General features: G+C 37.9%; 1 long non-coding RNA gene across 1 annotated transcript in view; it reads left to right on the top strand.

Moving 5' to 3' along the window:
• Positions 1-217: 217 nt before the first annotated feature.
• The window catches only part of LOC103097428 (uncharacterized), an 11,197-nt gene continuing 6,563 nt past the window's right edge, over positions 218-4,851 (top strand). The window contains exons 1-2 of the long non-coding RNA XR_467457.3: positions 218-656; positions 1,881-1,930. This is a non-coding gene — a long non-coding RNA (uncharacterized LOC103097428). The remainder of the gene's footprint in view (positions 657-1,880; positions 1,931-4,851) is intronic.

The following is a 4,851-nucleotide window of genomic DNA, read 5'->3' as shown; positions in this document are numbered from 1 at the left end:
GTTCAACTTGGAGGAGGCTAATCTAATTTTCTTAAGTCATCAATAGTCATTCAGTGTTACTGGAGTGCTACACACACACACACACACACACACACACACACACACACACACACAGGACAAGCCACTTACTCTGGAATAATAGACAGCACAGGATGGTCACAGGGAGCACATAAGCAGGATGAAATATTTGTAGCCCTATAAACCTGAGGCACAAGGGGCTAGCAATTCCAAGGAACTAAGACCAACAGGAAGTGACCTCCAACTCGGAGGTGACAAGCTGCCTCCAGATTGAAACATACTTATCAACAGAGAAGTGAAGAAAAGAGAGAGCAGGGCAAAGAAGTAAAGAATCATTCATCAAAGAGCCAGAAGGGGAAATACGTGCTCTTTAGGCTAAACAGAGACATTGTGAGGTCAATGCAAATTCACGGTCATTTCAATGTAGCATTGAAAGGTATGTGTAAGCCCTTGGGCTCTTGAGGCCAGTTATAATCTTTTCCTTTCCCTGTTCCATTCCTCCAGTGGCAGACTGCAGCAGGATAAATAAGAAGGTAACAGAGCTAAGCATGCTGGACCAGCAGAGCATATATTCTATCCGGAGGTGTTGGACTCAAATATTAAATGCCTTCTGGTTTGGGACAGCGTGTAATCTGCAGGTTATTGCCATCTGTCATACTAATCCATTATGCTTATTTGCTTTCTTTTGGCGCTTTCCTTACATGCTACTTCAATTGTATAGGGGAACCAAGCAAATTCCCTATGCCACGGCAATAGGTCATTTGTCTGTATGGTAAAGGCTTAGATAATTGCTTTAAGGCACTGAGAAGTTAAGTGAATGGCTGATGGTCAAGCAAGTAATGTAACAGAAGCAGGACGTGAATCCAGATTTTCCTTATGTTCAAGCCAGCCGGGTTGCCTCTTATTCATGATGTACACTGTGAGAAAGATAGGCTTTTTTTCATTGGATTTCTGTTGTTCCCAGATCCTCTGGATTGCAATAATTGGGTCCCAAGGCCACTGTTCTTATAAATGTGAACCCCTTATCCCCAAAGTGGCAGAATCCTGCTTTGATTTCCTGAGACTATTATTTGGGCAATGCAAATATTTGAGCTTAAATGATATCAGTTATTTGGCACTGAATCCCCCCCCCCCCCAAATCGGGTGACATTTATATTGTATGGAGAAATGTTCAAGAAGAGGATTGTCAAGTGTCCTACATCAGTCATCTCTTCTGGAGAAACATTTAAACATGATTGGCCACAAAAGACAGGATACCTTATAACAGTCAATGAGAAACTTTTGCTTCTAAAACTTCTTAGGCTGGAAAAGAGATTCTAGATTCAATTCCAGGCACTTCTGGTGCCTACTAAATGACCCCAAAGCCAACAGAGAGATGGTTCTCTTCCTATCTATTCTCTTTGTTTTTTACAAGTAACTTTGAGCCCTGTAGCACCTTGAATATTTTTTTCTTAATTAGTTCTCACTCATGTAAAACTCATAAAAGATGGTTTGAAAAGTATAACAACAGTAATTTTTCTTCTCACAACCTTCTGATTACTAATATCATGTAAGTTGTAAAATTAATGCTTGCCATCTTCAGGAAGGATTTCCAACATGGAGCCAAAATGGAGGGTTACTCCTAAGACAGTGAAGTCCTCCAAATATTCCTATTTGCTGATTGTATTACAATGAGTGATGAAGTTCCAAAACACTACAGAGCCTCCTAATGAAATCCATAGTCATTAAAAAAGTTTCTTCCGAATGTCTATATGAGGGGAAAAAAAAAACCTAGCAGTCAAGAATGCTTATTGTCCAAGCAGTTGGATATACAGTGAATGGAAAATCTCTAGAACTGATCCATTAGTACTTGTCTTTTACAGATGCTATAGATGGACAATGAAGTGTCATAGAATCAGATCAACCAAGAAGGGTAAGTTTCTTTTGGGAAATTACTATGTTCTTTTAATAATAACAATCCTAATTTTGCTCCCATGCAAAGGTCATCTTTTTTAACATTAGTATTCTTCAAGTGGTGCTACATGATTCCCAGGCATGGGAATTCATAGTCTCTGGGCAGTTAATGGCAATTAAGAGGGAAATAGTGGAAATGAGTAGACTGACACTCATCACCAGCAAAGAACACTACAGAAAATGAAATATAAAGGGTGAAATTAGAGACATAGTGTGGTGTTATGAATGGAAGGGAGACTTGATCTCAGAAAGACCAGGATTCAAATTTCTCCTCTGACATTAATTAGCAGAGCCACTCTGATCAAATCACTAAACTTATCTGATTCTTACTTTCTTTATCTATAAAATAAGAGGCTTAGACTATATCACCTCTAACATCCCTTCTAGTTCTACATCTATAAATCCATATATAGTTAGAAAAAAGATATTGTGATGGAAGTGTGGGATAACATGAGCATTCTGCTTTGCTGGCTGTAGACCATCAAGGAAGCTTAGTAAAGGTCTTCAGATTTCTCTTTGGACTTCAAGATAAAGATGTATGGGAGATGTAAAAAAATGTCTACAAAGGAAGAGAAGGTACAAATGAGTTATTATCTGCACCTCTGAAAAGAATACCCACATCAGGGAGGTCTACCAAAGTATTTAACTAAATGTAAGTTAAAAGGAGGAGGAACCTAGGTGGCTCAGTGGATGAAGCACTGAACCTGGAGTCAGGAAGTCTTGAGTTCAAATCTGAATTCAGACAGTCTCTTACCATATGTCCCTTGGCAAGTTATTTAGCCTCTTTTTGGCTTAGTATATTGGACAAGGAAATGACAAACCATCCATTATCTTTGCCAAGAAAACTACATCCAAACTATATGGTCCATAGGGGCACAAAGTATGAGGCACAATTCAATGAATGAAAGCAAAATTAATATGGACTTACCATCAAATGCATTCTTACCCTGAAACTCCTGCTTACGATTTGGCTCTCATTTTTCTTTTCCTTCATATTCAGAAGGGCAAGTTTGATTTTAACTTAATTTGGATTCACAAGATTTAGCATATTGCCTTGCACATAGTGAACAATTAAAATTTAGGAATATGTGGAGACTGAGGCAGGTAGAAATTAGTTTCTCTCTGCAAGGAGTATTATATTTTTAGAGGTTTATTAAGAATTAAGGATTAAAGAATATACAAGTAAGAAACATGTGCCTAGGCCAGAGGCCTAGACAAAATAACCTCACATCATGGAAGAGACGCCTCTGCTCCAAAACGGAAGTCTAAAAAGAGACCCAAAAACCTTTGCCACCAGCTTAAATCCTTCCTCGATCTCAGCCCACCTCAGAATTCCCGTGAGATTACAAAGCATTTTGGGGAAGTTGAGCAAAGGCTTGTGGGGATTGTAGTCCTGTATTCGAGTCTATTTTTTACAATAGTCAGGTCTAAATAAATGTGAATTAAGTAGGTCTTAAAAGAGTTCTGCTCTTTCTGTATGGTCTCTTCTTTTGATCCCCCATAATCTGCCCTTTCTCATTTTCTCTTTCCTTCTCATGGTACAATGGAAAGAGCTTTTTCTGTGAAGCCAAACAATCTAGATTCGAATTTTTCTCCAAAATCTACTGTGTGAATCTGGACAAATCCCTAATTTTCTCTGGGATTCACCTTCTTCATCCATACAATGAGAGGGTTACATTATTTCAACCTAGAGGACTCTTTTAGCTTTAAATCTATATTACTCTTGTTCCTTCTCTTTTTCTGCCTATTTCTCCTCTTCCTACTTACTAATACTTCTATTCCTCCACTTCTTTTTTTCATCTAGTCATAAAATTTCAAAAAAAAAATAAACATTTTTCATTTTTCTGATTTGTTTCATAAATTTCATGAATATTCAGAGGAAACAATCAGATGAAGTCATGTGATTCATACACATTCTTTTGATTAAAACATTTTTTTAAACATTTTCATTCACTGCTATGCCTGAACATAGACTTTACCAGCTGGCACGTGACAGGCACCACATGGTTCCCAGTACCCTTCCTTCCTGCTGCCTCTGTTTCTAGTAGCAACTTTACTTTGCTCCTGAGCAGGGAGCATTGTGACTCTTAATATCCCTGGCTTCTTTAGATATAAAATGTGCTATTTCTACATCCATCTGCATCATAATCTTCATCACAGTCCTTTTGGCATTAAATTGGCTTGAATATTCCAAGTTCCACAGATGGTAAGGACTTTTTAATAATAGGGCAGCTTACCCACACCCAAGGAGGCTCTTGAAACCTCTCATGACCAGGAAGGCACAAAACAGAGTTCCTTTCTCACCTTGAGATGTTCTCTTTCTTATGCCATAATATGGCGCTCATCTTCTCCTTCTTAGCCCACTGCCAAACTTCTAATTCCACCTTTAATTTCTACACCATTTCTCACCTGAACAATGCATGCCTTTAAGAGCTCTTGATTTTAGGTTTCTAGTCTGTCACTAGCTCTTGTTTCTTGCTTCTGTGTAGATCACTGATAATATTATATTTTTTCACCTCTATCCTATGTCCTGACCTATTTTCTCACTTCTAAGAGAGAACTGAAACCAGAGACACCTACGAGTCCATTTTGTCATGTAGTCTTCACGCTCATTTCTATCACTTATCTGTGAAATAAATATATGTGATCTGAGAACTAGGAAAGAAACAATTAACCAAAAGGTGTGATTAAAAAAGATACCAAGCTTAAGGATTTATTATGAGCCTTGATTGATGAATTTACACCTAGGTATCATAAAAATATTCACTCACAGTGATTATCTCCTCTCTGAAATATAAATGGGCATAGCTGTCATTCCTGCACCAAAGAAAGAAGTAGTTAATATTTGAAAAAAAGGATGGTTTTAAATCTTAGTGGAAG

Source organism: Monodelphis domestica, chromosome 4 (assembly GCF_027887165.1).
Source record: "Monodelphis domestica isolate mMonDom1 chromosome 4, mMonDom1.pri, whole genome shotgun sequence".
Lineage (NCBI taxonomy): Eukaryota > Metazoa > Chordata > Mammalia > Didelphimorphia > Didelphidae > Monodelphis > Monodelphis domestica.
Note: the sequence above shows the minus strand (reverse complement) of the source record. Positions and strands in the feature narration are given on the sequence as shown.